This window comes from Anastrepha ludens, chromosome 4 (genome assembly GCF_028408465.1).
Source record: "Anastrepha ludens isolate Willacy chromosome 4, idAnaLude1.1, whole genome shotgun sequence".
Classification (NCBI taxonomy): Eukaryota; Metazoa; Arthropoda; class Insecta; order Diptera; family Tephritidae; genus Anastrepha; species Anastrepha ludens.
In genome coordinates, this window is record NC_071500.1 from 113,883,102 (window position 1) to 113,901,123 (window position 18,022).

The 18,022-nt window shown below is 36.3% G+C and overlaps 1 long non-coding RNA gene across 1 annotated transcript; it reads right to left on the reverse strand.

Moving 5' to 3' along the window:
• Positions 1-1,565: 1,565 nt before the first annotated feature.
• On the reverse strand, positions 1,566-17,326 carry LOC128860654 (uncharacterized). Its single transcript, XR_008454283.1, has 3 exons — positions 16,990-17,326; positions 16,718-16,900; positions 1,566-1,844 (listed from the first exon to the last, which is right to left on the reverse strand). It is a non-coding gene; the product is annotated as an uncharacterized LOC128860654 (long non-coding RNA).
• Positions 17,327-18,022: the final 696 nt, after the last annotated feature.

An 18,022-nucleotide genomic window follows, 5' to 3' on the forward strand; every position in this document is an offset into this window, starting at 1 on the left:
ATAAATGGGTCCTTTACAATAATCCTGTTCGCAAACGCCAATAGTTAGATAAAGATGAAACACCAGAACCGACCCCTAGAGATGGTCTTCACCCCAAGAAGATTCTTCTGTCTATTTGGTGGGATATGACCGGTATTGTTTATTATGAACTTCTGGAACAAAACCAGACGATAACTGCTGATTATTATTCCCATCAGCTATCAAACCAGCACTTAACAAAAATCGACCGTCTTTAGTGAATAGACGCAAAGTTTTGTTTCACCACGACAACGAAAGACCTCATACCGCAAAGCAAACATTAGGCAAGCTGAACGAGCTCGGATGGGAGCTAACGCCGCATCCACCATACTCTCTGGATATAGCACCTTGAGATTATCACCTTTTCCGTGGACTTCAATCCCATATGAGTAACAAGAACTACTCCTCAAAAGAAGCTATAAAAAGGGATATCGAAGCGTATTTTGGCTCCAAGGACAAACAAATTTTTGAGCAGGGAATTAAAAATTTGCCTAAACGTTGGGAAGACTTTGTAAATAATGAAGGAAAATATATTATTGATTAATAAATACTTTAAACATCTTTTTTATTAATTTTAAAACTGCCTTTAAAAGCGCACGAACTTATGGATGCTGACAAAACAGCAAAATCGTCTCCAATTGTTCACTACTTCATACATTCAATAAGAACTAGACAGCTAAGATAGGATTATTATTTGAAATAATTCTTTTTTAGGTTTTCGGCTTGCAGTATTGCACAGTTCTTGACTTCTTCCTGTAGAGCAAGAACATCAAATAGCACACATTATGTAAGAATTTTTCTATTTCAAAAATATGGACTTAATTCTACTGTTTATCAATGAATACAAATACTACAGAACACAAAAGATCTTTTGAAGTATCAGCCATTGTGTACACTACAGACACACAAAAAATAATGAAAAACAAAAAAAAAACATTTTTTTAAATATATACATATACAAAAAAACTACTAATAAAAAAATTTCAAAAAAAAAAAAAAATTCAAAAATGAAAAGAAAAATTTTCAAAAATAAAACAAAAAAAAACATCCCAACTTAATTTCGTTTTGCACCTTCAATAAATGTACACTATTTCCTACATTTAAAGTCGATATAAGGTATTAGTGATGGAAAGCATATTTTGAGAATCGAGTGTCTTCGTATCGATTATTTGAAGAATCGGAACCTATGACAAATGGGGGGACCTACAGTTTTACGACGCCTCTGGATGCTAGTTGGGGTTTTAGGAAGAGCTATTTCATGGCAAAAATACACTCGGACATTTGCCATTGTCTGCCAAGGGGCAATCGCTATAAGAAAATATATTCACTATCTCTCATATTTTGGTATTTCGTGCCGGGAGCGTGTCATTATTCTGTATTACAAAATTCTGGGTGACAAAATTCTGTAAATTGCAAAAAAATTCTGCTTTTTTGAAATTCTGCTTTTTTAAATTCTGCTTTCTAAAATTCTGCTTTTTCAAAATTCTGCATGTTTAATGCGAAAAATTCTGCTTTATTCAAGTTTTGTGATTTTCGTCATACAAGAAGTAACAAAATAAACATTTATTCCATAAATATACATATGATGTTTAAGCGATAACAATATTTTAGTTTAGCCAATTACAATATTATTTGGAATTCTTTTTAAATATGTAGTGTGACTTAATTCATTTCTTTTGTTAATAATTCTTCGCAGCTGTTCGTTTTTTTTAGAAGAGTTCTACGCAAAAATACGGTGGATTGCGTAGCCGGAGTTGGACTGATGAGGGTTATTTTTTTGAAGCGAAAAGAAGTTCTACGCAAAAATACTGTGGATTCTATCGAAACTGAAAAGAAAACTATTATTATTATTAAAATTTTTTTTTATTTAATATAATATCTCGAATAATAATAAATTAAAAATTTACATTCCCTCTTTAACATTGTTAACATTATATTTTAATACAGAATTTTGTAATACAGAATTTTGAAAGCAGAATTTTAGAAAGCAGAATTTAAAAAAAAGCAGAATTTTGTACATACAGAATTTCGACACCAACCCTTTCGTTCCCATTAGTGAGCTTCGAACCCGGACACTACTGCACTGAAATCACGCGCCATTCGGCTACGACGAGTCAATGCCTTCAAAATAAGGTAGCAGAATATTTTTGACAGCTGTAAACCTGCACCGATCAAATACTATGAGGTCGAAGTGCAAACCTCCAATAAATCTAAATCTAAAATCTAAGTCAGTAGTGAGGAAAAATATAATGCGGATAGTACTGAGACCAGACCACGCATGGTTGTATTGGCAGTATGGCAGTATTTGATGACTTTCAGCAACACTTTTTTCGAACTAAAGAAGAAATGCAAGACTTCCTGCTATGCGATTCTGGCACGGATGCTGCCACGATTGAACTCGAAAATTGAAATATTTACACAGCGGCGAACTGACACGTACTTATGACTAAAGCTGTCATTTTCATGCGCCAACTCTTAGAAAATTTGTGAACGCTGCTCGAATGTAAGTTTTGCATTATGCAATTTCAAATTTTCAATATTAAAAGCTTCTTAGAAATATTAAGTGTTAACATATTTTTAAGAAAATATTACAGACGCGTGAAGCGCATATTTTCGAATTAGAATTCACTCTCTACCTTTGCTTAAGAATTTACCTACAAGGCACGCACAGGCTCCCACATATAACCACGATTCTGCATGAGTGAGATTTAGTGGGACAGAAAACGCAATGGGTTGCCAGCAGTCAGAGAGGGTCAACAATAAGCCGGTGGCAGCCCCAGCAATAACAAAGTATTTGGGTACATGCGCCAAATGGCAATGACGTCACAATTACTTCACTGGTCCCCTTTATGAGTCTACTGCGTTGCTGTTATACATTTACTCGCCTGGCGAAATTCGCCAAGCCCAGTAGACAGGAGTTGGGCCTCCGAAGGGGGATATGTAATGAAATGAAATGGAAATCAAAATGGAAATGCGCAAAAAAACACAAAAAGCGCGCTTAATAAAATAAATAAAAAAATAACTAAGTAATAAAAGCACGGAGAAAAAACAATTTAAAAAAACGGACCATAGAAAAAGGGGAGAACAAAATACATTTAAAAAACGCGAGTTTTGCAGTAGACCGAAAATAGAAATTCGGCAGAAATGGAATATTAAAATAAATCAACGGAAGATAGCGTGTAATGGGACTACTTCCCGAAAAAGGTAAAATGAAATCGAAATCCACTTCAGTCAATCGGACAAAAACGCAATTTAAAATAAAAAAAAAATATATAAAATCTAGAGTGATTGTGATTTATGCGTTTTCGCCATTTACGACGCTAATCCAACGACACTGAATGGGAGCATCAAAACGAGCAAATAAAGAAATGCGAAAGCGAATGAATGGACGGGTGGGTAAGCGCAGCAAACTGAGTGCTTGAAGTGTCAGGGCTGGGGAAAGGGTGTTCCATGCACACACATGTGCACACCTATGGTTTGCTGATTTCCGCGGCTGCTTAAAGACCATCACGAGGCATATGGAAATTAAGGCTGATAAAAAATAAAAAATAAACCACTGCAGTACAACAACAGCAAATCTTAATGAAAATAATACGGAGTAGTACAAAAAACGAGTTAGCGAAATACAATACATACTTACACTGTGGACTTTTGGCAAAACAACGTAAGTCGACTTAGCACTTTAGGCCCGTTAAGGTTTAGAATAATGCAATTTAAAACTATTATTTGTTCACATGACTATAAATATCAACATTTTTTACGAAAAATCTGAATTTATTAAACTCAAGACAAAAGCTGCTGAAGTCAAATAATTTATTTTGTTGAAAAATAACAAATATATTGAAGACTAAGTTGGAAAATGAAAAGAAAGTATGGCAAGAATAAGTAATAAACCAACGGAACGACGGAAGACAGCCCGCATAGTGAATGATTTTAATTAAAAGCAGTAAATTATAAAAAAATAAGTCTGAAAAATTCTGAGAACTACTCAAAATGGCATCATCAATAATAAAAATAGATTTTGCAATAAAGAACTTAAGATATCCGGCCGTTTTCTCAGCCAACTTCTAATATTGCAACTCACATCCTGCCGATGAACACATTTTCGATCTCTCAAATGCTTGACTAACTCTCGATACACTATGAGAGGTTAGTTAATGTGTCCTTAAAAATTTGTTTTTAGGTTGTAAGGTAAGTAAAGTGAAGTGCAATTAAAACGATGTAAAAACAGAATAGCTGCCTTGGGCACAGGTATATAAGACATAGAATAGTAGTCAAATCATAAAAAATGCAGAAAAAAGTATAAATTAATATTTTGTGGAAAGTCCATTTTACTTCCTTACTGCTGCACAGCGGCTTTGCAGTGACATTATTAACCCTCTACAACGTCCAATAGTTATGGATTCCCGTGCTGCCTTGGCCTTTTCAAATAACTGATCCGAATTTGTAATATTCTGCGTACTGAGTGCATTTTTTACGTACTGATACTGAGTGGATTTAAGTCGGCACTTGTTGAAATTTCCAAATCGCCGGTAAATTCTATTCGCCCAAAGTACAATTACACTTTGAAGTATCTGAACGTACTTGACCGCATCCATATTACCTTCAATACCCTAAATTGGTCCGACACCGTTTCCAGAAAAGCAGCGCCACGCCATGATTGAGCCCCCCGTGCTTTTTGATTGGTGAGACGAACTTGGGATCGAATGCTGCACATTTCGGCCGCCGCATATGTATCTTTCCTACCATCTGGACGACCTCTATTTACTTTCGTTTCATCGCTGAATAAAATACACCGCCACTGATTTTGAGTCCAAAACATATGCTCTCAAGTAAACTCACTGCGGCGTTGTCGTTGCGAGTAATCTGAATGGATAGAAAGACGTGGCGAAATTCAACTTCATTTCATCATTCTGCACATTTTGATATTTTTCTGTCCCTACATATCACTTTTAGTGCCCAGCTGCATAAACAAAAAAAAAAACTTGTTGAACTCCTGAAATTCACTAAAGCGAACCACTAATGACACTAAGTATACTGCTACAACAACAACAACTAATGACACGTGCGCCTAAATCCACTTACAGAAAAGCTCCCCTCATATTGGTGATTTCTCCAATCCATTAGGAGGTTCTATAATTGCGTAGCAATAATTATGTGTATTGTGCAATGCCATTTGCTGCTGATAAACGCCAAGAAAATTTAACCAATCAAAATAGGGGAATGCATTCAAGTAATGGAAAGGGGAGCAATGGTAGGGCTAACATATGTATATGCATATATATATACCTACATGCGTATCTACTTATACAAATTTTAATGTATGCATATTTACATGTGTATATGAACTTTTCTCAAAATTTCAAATTTACATATTGTTTACTGTTTATTGCGTTAAGTGCCTAATTGAGTCTATGTATTTAATTATCCGCTATTTGTAGCAAAATAAGACAACCCTCTTCTCGTGTTTACAACGGAAAATTCTTTAAGGTGCGAAATTCGCAAGAGCATACATCAACGAAAATTTCAAAAACAACAAAACGATCAACAACAAATGTGAATAAAATAACAAGAAAATATCGGCAGCGGGAGCATTCATTAGACCCCTGTAGGATATTTACTCCGCTTTAACACTGGCTTGGAATATTTGGTCTGATCTTCGATACTCTTTGCAGTAGCCTTTATTCGGTCGATATAGAGTAGCTCCTTAAACTTCACCTCCTTCTTTTTCAAAGGCACTGAACAAAGAGAAAAAATGCCGAGCTCGACAAAGTACACTTGTCATTTCTTCCTCGTTTAACCAGTGTAATTTAAAAACTACAAGTGAAGCCAAGTCCCCCAAAACGTCTTCCGAATGAAGAGAAAGATCAACTAATTCGTTTTTTTTTTTTGTAAGCGATATTAAGGGTGGGCGTTACGTTATTTCGAAGTGAGGGAAAAAATGCGCATCTTAGGTAACATCTCGATGACTTTCTGGCTTGAAAACAGATTTCTTAATACTTCAAATATCGTTAAATAACGTAATATGAGGTTACCGTTTTGAAACGTAGAATCCAATTAAATGAATAATTTCATTCAGTAGATTAGTAAAAAATTCCCAGCAGGGACTCTGCCGATTAGATGCATACAAACAGGTCATGAAGTGGTTGTTGTGATCAAGGGATCAGGCGCAGGGAAAGCAGGAAAGCGGTAGGGGCACGTAAAACAGATGTTCATCAGCAATCGAACCAAATACACACAACAACCCACACAAGCTCAAATGAATACGTATGAATAGAGCAAAGACACTGCGCAAAATCGAAAATCAGCTGTTCAATGCGGCGACAGCTCGCAGTCACAGCCGACGCCAAACGCAGCGTTAACATCACGCAGCAGTCACTGATGGACACAGCGAAATTCGTGAGCATCGAAAGATATTACGAACTAACAGACACAAACGAACACATGAGCGAATAGTTGTAGTTATAAGAAAAAACGGAGGCAACAGTTCAACCACCAGCTACAGTTGGAAACGTCAGAGATGTATAACCAGTAAACTAAGCGTTTCTATGAGAACGTGCTGTGCATAACAAATCAAGAGAAAAAGGAGGTAAACACTGCAGCAGAGCTACAGCTGGAAACCTGTCACACATACTTTAACAATAGCAGCGAAGTTGACTTTGTCGTGGGCAGCGAAGTCGACATCAACTGCGTAATTATCACCTCGGTGAGGCAGCGAAGCGGAATTAAATTTTATTCCACGTAGCGAAAGAGAGCAATCGAACAGATGTTTGACTCCAATTGAGAAGGGTTACTGGGGGGTGTGTGCGTGAGCCAATGCGAATACCTATCTGAGTACTTTAGCAAGATTTTATTTATCTAATTGTTTATATATATGTATATATTTTATTATTATATATTCCATTATCATTTATTTTATTATTGTTTTATTTTTATTTATTATATATATTATGATAACAATTCGGAGCAGTTTGTAATGAGTCTGATTTAAGATCTAAAGTGAATTGCGCTGCGGGCCAAAGAATCCGAATAGCGAATACAGCTAATAGTTTTTGTGCTGACATTAACTTTTTTGGGAGTTCGTTTTAACTTTTTCCTACAAAATTAACGAATAATAATTTAAAAAATTTGTCGCAGGCTTGAATTAAAAAATACAACTGTGAGTGCTATATGGACGAGGCGCTAAACTGCTCAGCTGATTTCTGTTTACTTCGTTTTTGTTCTGCTGTGCTGCGTAATGCAAAAATTTCCTGCGCATATTTCGTTTTAGGATCTGACTTATCACAACAAAATGTAAAGGTTGTTCACAACTGCGCTAATTTTTCAAAACTTTGCTGTCTGACTTGTAACTTTATAAGACTATGTGAATCTTCTAGCCAAATGAGTTTGTAATTTTCATACTGTACACCGCATTTCTCTGCAAATGACCGGCTCTGGCGGCTAGGCGCTTGAGATTCCTCAGCGTCCCCTTTGGGGATGACTTGATGAAATTCTCCAGCCTAGATCCCTTTTCTCTCCTCCGCTACATCAACAGCACTGGATGGCTGTAGACGGTTTATCTCCTCCCTAAATCCTATCACAGGTAGTGGTCCACATTATGGTATCAAAACGGCACGTAAGTGCTACTTGTAGTGTACCTGGGGTACTCTTGCCATCTTACCTACCTACCTACCTACACCGCAAAAGTGTGCAATTTTTGGTATACAAAGATTTAAAAGGTTCGGATTAGGCATACAATTTTCAAATAGCTTATTCTGATCTAGAGTTAATACGGAGAATAGGAGAAAAAGGGTAAAAAATGTGTAACGCGTAAACCAAGGTGCCAAACTTTAATCTTCCAAAACTAAACGGCGTCAGCCTCACGCTAACCAAACAGGCAAAATACCTAGGTATTATCCTGGACCCCAAACTCAGCTGGAAGTCCAACGTAGAGTACAGGGTAAAGAAAGCGAATATAGCACATTACACGTGTAAGAGAATGTTGGGAAAAAAATGGGGTATCCAACCAAAACTATCCAATTGGTCCTATACAGCCATTGTAAGGCCAATACTAGCATATGCGGCACTAGTTTGGTGGCCTGCAACAGAAAAGAAATACAACAAAACTAAGCTGAACAAGATACAAAGATACAAGATACTTAACTACAGGAGCGCTTAGCACCAGTCCTACTGAAGCGCTCAATGTACTAACTCAATGTACTAACACATCTATCAGAGACATAGGAAGCTGGGCAACAAGGTCGTACGGTCACAGTATGATCCTCCTACAGGGACCCTCGCTGCTCAAAAACGGATCAGACTACACAGTCCCCGACCTCAACTTCAAGAAAGGCTTTACGGTACGTTTTCCACCGAGAGCCGATTGGAGCAAAGGAGAGGTGATTGGTAGACACGATATCGAAATTTATACTGATGGTTCTAAGATGAACTGTGGTGTTGGAGCTGGCTTCCATTCGGAGCCACTCAACCTATCTCAGTCAATTCGTCTTCCTGATTATGCCACCGTGTTCCAGGCAGAACTTTTAGCGATCAGAGAAGCATGCGAATCCCTAGAGCTCTATAAGGAAGTTGGTGCAAGAGTAGCTATCTTCTCAGACAGTCAAGCAGCTATTAAGGCCTTAGACTCCAACTACATTTCATCCAAACAGGTCTTACTGCTGGAACTGCTCAGCCATTGGCTTGAAATTACTCTGATATGGGTTCCCGGTCATAGGAACATACGGGGCAATGAGATAGCGGACGAGCTAGCAAGGAAAGGTTCGACACTAGACATAGCAGAGGCGGGGACAGTCTCCACCCCACTGAACACATTAAAAGCATCCATTGCTTCACACTATCATGCTTTAGCCGAAAGAAGATGGAAGCAAATACCTACATGGCCAAACATTTCACGCATCACTGCAACCCTTACAGGTCATTGGAAAGTAGGAGCTGCAGGAGCTGTCAAGCGGAAGGGGCGAAGGAAAGTCTTTTCCAATATTTATGTGAATGTCCGGGACTAGCCAGGGCACGACTCCGCTCCTTCGGTAAGCCTTTCCTACAGCAAATTAAGGAAATCTCAGACATCGAGATAAAGGATTTGCTGTTATACTTGGACCTCACTAAATGGATCTGACTTGGAAACAAAAAAAAAACAAATACATCATCACACGAGATAGTGGTAGTAAAACGGTGTAAACTAATTACGAGTATTTCAGTGGAAATGTTCAACCACCTTAACAACAACAACAACAACATTTTGGCCAACACTCGTTAAGCAAAGAACACAATCCTTACTGCGACTTTCGAAAACCAGCATGCGGTTACTGAACTGAACTACTACCACAGCCTTCCTTAAAAATCTCTGTGAACCAGCTTTTCCTGTGCGAATTCCTAGCAATTCGGGTAATGCCTTTCAGATTTCTGGGAAACCATTTTGAAGAGGAGTTGGAGAATCTCCCTTCAAAGTTTATTAGAAACACCAAGAAAATTAAATATTTTAAGAACTCGAAATGGATATATGTGCCAAACAAGTGAACTCTTTTTCAAGGACAGCCATCTAATATTATATTGACCTAGTAAACTCTTTTTTTCACAAATATTAAACCGGAACTGTGTTCCTATTGCACACAATGCATTCTCTTCATTTCAAAATTAAATCTATTACAATCACACAACAAACCACGTCCGGTGTAGCTTAGCTGGTCGGTTTAACCCATCATAATGCACTATATTTTTACCTAAATTGAGCTTAATGAGAATTATGGTGAGTGGTTCATAAACGCAGAGATATAATTGTTTGTACATATGCATGCCCATTTACTCGCTTACATTTGTTTAACGGTTTTATGTACACTGCGCGAAAAAAATGCAGCGATGTGGAAACAATTTTACATGCAAAACAGTAATTAGGGCGATGGGTCGGCCAATGCGCAAACAGGTCGAGTGATAGTGAGTTAGTGGATGCTCTGTAGGTTTTGTAAAAAACAGAAAACACACTTTAATAGAATGTGTAAGGTCACTCATTTATAAAATTTCCGACAGACGAAACAATTATAAGCAAACGTATTATTACTTTTGTTATTATTATTAAATCTTATAATTAATTTGAAGACTAAAAGTGATGCGGCTATTCGCTGGTATTAGCACAAATGATGACTTGCTAATAAATGGATACTTTTCATTTTTTCTTTTTGGGTGCGTTTGCTTGTCGTTTCATTTCCAAATTTTGAACTATTTATGTTCCTTAAATCGACTCACAAAAATTAAAGCCGCCTAGAAAACAAAAAGATTCAAACATTACAGAGTCAAATTGCGAGCCGAAATGTATTTTCCAATATTTATTTGTACATATGTATGTATGTGAGTGTGCACTTGGCTTCGCTACACACGATGAGACAATTGGCCAGCAGCTGGAGGCTATTTTTATATTTAGACAACTTGGGGGGGTTGAAACAATGCGTGCAAACTACCAACAAAATTCCACAAAATTGGCAACAAATATCGATTGCACTAGAAATTGAAGAGGCTTAAGAATGGAAGAGAAGACCTTTAAGTTCGGTGCAGTTTCACACCTTTACGGTTGAAATGAAATATACCGCCAGCTAAGAAAATGGGGAAATTGGGGTTGGGAAGGTAGGACTTGTTAAACGCAACATGCGCACAAATTAGTATTACTTCTCAAAAGGACGCAGTAAACAAAGGCTATAACTAGAAAGGGTTAAGGATTAAATTTAAGAAACTTCGTTACAGTGCACTCAGCTTAACGTGAACTCTTTGTATTTAAAATTGACTACGCTATGACGTGAATAAGCTTAGAAAGCTTGAAAAAATATTCGCAAAAATTTACCAAGGCTGCGCTACTGGAGTTATATTTATATCAGATAACTTAAATTATATTATTTATAAAACAATTTTTTTGTAAATTGTACATAATTTTTCATTTTTTCAGAGGCATTTAATTGGCTTTTGTTAATTTTTTTTTTTTATAATTTCTCTCCTTTTCTATTCCACCCTATTTAATTTACCTACAAAAACAGGTAACCGTCTCCTCCACGTCCAATGGCAGTGAGATCTGCGTTGTGGCTGCGCCCCCACCCCGCTGTGGCACAGCACGTCCAGGAACATGATGACGCGACGCCGAGGACGACGCATGCAGGAACGAGGAACCCGGAAATATTGAGGTTGACGAATTCGCGGTTGCCGTACCAGATGAGGATGGTGTCTGCGGCACTGAATCGCCTGCGTCCGAGGCTAAAGGCACAGCTGAATAGCGTACGAGTATGGCGCGGCTTACACGATTACCACCCGTCAAATTGGAAATAGCCCAATTCATGGTTCAAATAAAAAGCAAAAAACAATAAAAAAACACATAAAAGGATGTGGCGCGACGCGACGCGTACTGTGCAAACCGAGGAACTGAATAAAGTGCGAATTTTGATGCAAAATGAATTACACTGCTGTAGTCACAAAAACTGGCGGCAGTTGCAGTGGAAAAATTTGGTAGCCGTGTCGTGTTGCTGGTGGCGGCAACATGCAGAACCAACAAACCGCACGAAATTGCCAAATACAACTGAACCTTAAAACCCGTCGTCGCATGCACAATACCAGCTGCTCAGTCAGTCAGCCAGCCACCAGTTGGTAGACGAGTGGAAAGTGCAAAATATTAGTGGCAATTGATGTTGGCAAAAATGACGCCTAACAAAATAAAAATAAAGTAAAATAATCGGAAAAAATAGAGCACAACCGGAAGAAAAATTGGCTGCAGGCACAGTGATCTATTTCGGTATATTCAAGGAAAAATAAAAAAATGTATGAAAATAAAATGAATAAAAATTGTTACAAAAAATTAATAAAATATTAAAAAAAAAATAATAATAAAAACAGAAAAATGTATGAAAAAAAAGTATGACATATAATAATAATAATAAATAATATATTAATGCATGAAAATTATGAATATTAAAAAAATATTAATGAAAAAAAAAAATTTATAAAAATAAAAAAAAAATTAAGAGATAAAAAAAATTTTGGAAAAAAAAATTTATGAAGAAACAAAATGTATGAAAAACAAAAAAAAATTTATGTAAAAAAAAAGTATAAAATATAAAAAATATATAAAAAAATGTATGAAATATAAAAAAAACTATATAAAAAATTTTTGAAAAATAATAAAAAAAGTGTGTGAAAAAAAAAATAAAATTATGAAACGAAATAATGCAAAATAAAAAATAAATTATAGAAAAAACAAAACTTTGAAAAAGCAAAATTATGACCAAAAAATGTATGAAAAATAACAAACAAACTGTATGAAAAAATAAAAACAAAAAATTATGAGAAATAAATAACAAATTCACAAAAAATAAGAAAAAATTATAAAAAATAATAAAAAATTTAATTTATGAAAAGTAAAAAATTGTAATGATAAATAAAAAAAATGTGTGAAAAAAAATGTGAGAAATAAAAAACAAAATTCATTTTCCTTTTTAAGGGCGAAAACAAGCCAACTTAATTGAAAAAATTCGAACCAAACATATTAAATAAAATAACAGAAAAAAATATTATTTTGAACTAAACCAAATAGCAGAAAAACATTCATGTCATTGAATTAACTAACAAAATCATAATAAAACTCTAATTGAATTAAATTGAAATATTTATTAAATTATAATTATTATAAAATATAATATTATAATTAAAAATCATCAAATCAAAAAATATAAAACACATGAAGTAAAATATGTAGGTACCTAACATAAAAAAGAGGCAGAAGACATTATTTTTTGCAACATTGCGCATGCATCTTTTATGTGTTTGGTCATGTTCCTACTCCAATTTGTGGTGTGCGTCTTAATGTTGTCTTATAAATGGAGGGATGGACAAGTCATTCCGCAGGGCCTATCCTTTTAAGCCGACTCCGAATTAGAACTGTTTTTTATGAGACACTTTTTTATGACACACATGTCGTGTGATATAAATTAAACACTAAACAATTTATTTTTTTTTTTTACATTTTTATATATTGTAAATAAAAAAATAGAAAAATAAATTTTCACCGAAATAAAAATAAATAAAATCAACTAAAAAACAACTAAAAAAAATCAACTGAAAAAAATATAAAAAAAATAAAATCAACTAAAATATAAATTAAGAAAGTTAAAAAATATGTAAGTTTACTTAATGGTAACAACACACGGTACTTGGAACTACTGGTCAATCGTTCGGCCCAATCTCCGGTGGCCGTGGTCGAAAGTCAGACAAAAGCGCATTTTAATGGCGAACAACAACAGAAACAAAAAACACAACAATAAAATATCTCGAACCACCACAAGTTGGGGCAGTTGCAGTTGCACGCATGTGACTAAAAAGCAACACCTACAAAAACTTGCAATCTGGCTGCGTGGTGGGGAGGCAGTCGCTTGGACCTTCATTTAAAAATGAAAATAAATTGAATTCCGACGCGCCGCATTGTTTCGCCTACCGGCTACATTGCCAGATTTGTTATTGTTATTGCTAGTACTAATGTTTTGTTGTGAGAAAATCAATCTCGTACGCAAGCGAAAGTGATTTCCTAGGCTCTTTTCATTGGGCAACATGCTAGGCCTTTTCACCACTACATATCTGGTGTATGTGTGTGGATGGCTCCAGTGTAGAACCTCCGGACCGCAATATTTTCTTTGTTGCCACGCTGCTGTCGTCTAATTTAATTAAAGTTTGTTTAATGTTTTCTCAAGGTTTCACACCTCCCACTCACGTTGCGCCTGCGACAAAGCCCCAGCTAAATAAACAACAAAGTAACTAAGCAGCTGCTTATTCAGCACTTCCATCTTATTTCATTTTCAATTTGCAAGTTCCCATTTGCAATTGCACAAATCCATAGCTGCAATGCACTGACGTCAACGTCAATCTGCATGCGGTACTTGTTGTTGCAGTTGCAGTGTCATAAAGATGTGTTGCATTGAGTTTGGTCGGACGAGCACAATTGCCTGATGCACTTGGCTGTGCAAGCTCGGCTATGGCAGTGATGTGTAAGGTGTTATAGTTCTTGTTGTTGTTGTTATTGCATGGCAGTTGTTGCGACAGTGTTGAAAACCAGTAGTATAGAATTTGCACCACTGCCATCAGACTGATATCCGACACTCGGTGGCAGCAAGATAATACACACGAACACATACGCCTTTGGCCGTCATCTCAGCTGGTCGCAGTGGCGATGATGAGCCTCGAATTGAAGATGCGCCTCTGTGGCAGCCACAGACATATGGGCATATGGACGTATGTGACATGTGGCATAATTCGGCCGCACATACTGATGTAGGCATATCGAAACACACACACACACCCATCCTTGTGCACATATGGATCTACTTGTGCACATAATGCATCACTCTTAGTCCACTTTTTATCTGGCCTCTTCCACATTATTGCAATTTCTTTATTATTCTTGCTGCCGCAAAGGATTTTCTGTGTCACCGTTGATGGCTGGCCTCTTTTTTCCATTCCGTTTCCAATTATGCAGATTATAAATAAATAGACATGCCAGTGATGCCCCGTGCATATGTATTTGCGTTGGTTTGGAGTGCAAAGAATTTACATTTTACTTTTGTGAGCTAATGAATGTTTAAAGAGGCAAAGGACATTTTTTTCCACAGTCGCAAGCTGAGTGAATTTGAGTGATAGCTTCTATTTGAATGAATATGCAAAAGGCAGTGCAAAAGGTTAAGTGGTTGGGCAGCGCATGGCGCGGGGAGCTGAGGCAACGGAAGCCAAAGAGGATGGTAAGTAAATATTCATGTTAGATAGAATTAGAAATGTGAAAAACCTTTTGCCAAATATTACGTGAATTTCTGTGCAGCCATGGATGCTTATAACAAAATAAATTGGATTCAAAACGAAATTAATTTAATTAAAATTTTGTGCAAAAAGACTTGAATACATTTTTGAATAAATACTCGCATGCTCACGCATTAAGGTACTTGACCACCTTATAAGTTTCAAAAAATTAAATTTTTTTTTTTTACATTTTTTCAATCCTTATGCTTTTAAAAATCATCACCTGAAACTGTTTTTTTAAATTCGAATTCTAACAAAGTGAAATCAGTGAAAATGTGCAGGCGCATCCTGCACTCATTACTTGCTGACTCAGCTGAAAGAAAATAGCAAGTTTTAACTTTAAACGCGTTTTTCCAGAAATTACTTTTTTTCGAATGGCGGACACTTTATCTCCGAAACTGCTTAGCCGATTTTAATGATTTTGGTCTTGTTTTATTTGTTAAGATGTTTTGTATGCCAATTTACCACATTTTGGAAAAAAAAAGTTAATAAAGTATTGCTTTTTAAGCATAACATTGTGAAAAACAGGGGTGTTTTCTTAACTTTTTTTCAAACATCCGCCATTTTTTTATTATTTTTTTTTTTGTCAGTTTGTGGTAAATTCTCACGCAAGAAACCTTCCTTTTGAAAATTTTGTTTCTCTCTTTTGTTTTAGAATTACCATTTTTAAGATTAACTGTCCGCCGCAAGACATGATTTTCTTCAGGCCTCGACTTTGGCGCCTCCTGGATATATGTTAAAAAAAGAAATTTTAATAAATCAATTTTTTTTTGTATTATATAAGCTCTAAATAAAAATTAAAAAAAAAATTTATTTTAATATAATTATTATACAGAACATGAAAAAAAATTATTGAATATGTTGTACTTTTTAGCTTTCCAAGGTGGTCAAGTACCTTAAAAGTGAAAACCAGTTTCAGCACAAATACATTTTCATCTGTGTTAATGTTTTTGTAACAACAATTGTTGGGAAGTCCTCACATGAACTTTTGGGGAATGCTACTGAATTGAGAGACCTTCACTGAGTAAAGTCGATGCCTTTCGGTATTTTACACCCGACCCGACGGCCAGTGGCTCTCAACCAGCTTGATTACCCCAACTTAGAACGAAAACGCCTCGAGGCGTAAGAATCAACAAAGGCGCTCTGCCCTTACGGTCACTCTCAAGCTACTGGTATTGAATAGGTGTGATGCTAATGGGCCAGAACCCAGCAGAAGCCAATACTATTAGAAATCCGAAAGAGAAAATGGCCATTGACTGGAACCCCCAAGGAAGCCGCAGATGTTGGAAGACCAGCGAATACCTGGAGACGATTGCTGGAGTCAGAAACCCGCGCCATGCAGTTTAGCTGGAATGAAGTTAAGAGATTGGCGCAAAACAGACCCGAATGGAAGAAATTCGTTGTGGCCCTATGTTCCACACTGGAACTCGAGGAAATTATGGTGTTGATTTTTCCTCACCATTCGAAGACAATAACTGTGAACTCCTAAAAGTATTCACTGATGACATCATTAAAGGACATGTTTTTCGAGCGGTGAATGGTCCCAAAGATAGAAGGAACTGATATAGGCACATAAAAAAAGGCTCATAAAAATACGTGGATTCCCTTAGAAGCGCTAACAATTTAGCTGAGTATGTCATTGGCATACTCGGTGCAAAAAATAAGGAACAGATCAGCCAAATTCAAAGAGACTTTTACTGATAGGGGAATTTCCTCGACCAAATGCGCTGGCGTCGAATATCCTACTTATGGTCGGACTAGATCCATATTCAAACCCAAAAACTAAAGTTGGCCTATTAGATGGTGCTCGGATCGAAATATTTATCAAAACCGTATGTCTGGCCCGATTTATTTTATATTCAAAATGCATACGTACACATATTTTACTTACATAGAAAAGCAAATTTCTTCTAAGCATTTCACGTTAGGCGACGCTTGAATCGAGATATTTAGAAAAATCGTATTTACTGAGCGACCTTTGATGATCGGAAGCACTGGGCTGACGCTCTGGCATAAGTGACAGTTAACATGACGTGATGGTTATACAAAATGTCCTGGCGTCTGTAGCAGGCAACTTCATAGCGCAAAAAATTGAAAATGGTTTTACTTTTGAAGAAATTTTAATGCATTTTTCTATAATTTCTGAGAAGCTTGCGACGTCACCTTATTATCTAGTGCTGTTATTTTAATCGACTCTTCAATTTCTTTCCAAGGCAGTTAGTTCAAGCGCTCAAGCTGCACTCCAGCATCATTTCTATCAAACAACTTTACGACTTCTTGATGAATATTTGATGCTACTGGAATATGTTAAATATGAACTTTCAATTTTGTTCTCTAATATTTTCAAACGTAAATAGAGCATGCATGGCACACAAACAGACACCTAAGCCAAAGCACCTCTGATTCACAAATCACTAGGCAGTGAAAGTTCAATTGAAGGTTGAGAGGAAAACCATCAAACTTAAATAAATAAAAAAAAGAACTAGAAAACGAGAAAAAATCAAATTTATTGCCTGCAGATTAGGGACAGATGCGCGCACGAGGTCAACGCATTCAAAACGCTTAAGCGCCGAACGATGAGCTAAGGCGGTATGCCGAGGATTACTGAATGTGAATGGCGGATGCCCTTCAGACAAGTGAAATGACAAGGTAAGTATGTATTTATAAATAATAGAGCTGATATGGCGGCGCAAGTGTTGAAAGCCTAGCTGATATTTCTTTTGAAGATTTTCAAGGCGGTTGCAGGAAGCAGTTTAAATAGTACAATATTTATGTAAAAAAGTGCGCAGATTTCGTTTTTACCCAAATCAAACTTCAAATATGCCTACAATTGAATTGAAAAAGTTTGCAAGCAATAATTATTTTATGAGTCATTAAAAATAGTACGCTGAGTAATGTCAATGTCAGTCTGAAATCCAGTTTAATCAGTCAACGCCTGAGTAAACAACTGGCTTGCAATAATGAGCCAGAAACAAAAACGATTCAGTTCTTATTGATTCTATCTATAATTGTTTTCTTGTCGATGTACTTGTATCCATGTCTCCATGCATCGCATGCAGCTATTTAACCTTTTGAAGAATTATTAAATCTCGAAAATAAGGAAAATCTCTTCTTCCATGTACTTTGACTGCATGTGTATCTGTGCATATGTACATATGTATGTGCCTAGCTAAATACAATCTACAATTAAGCATTT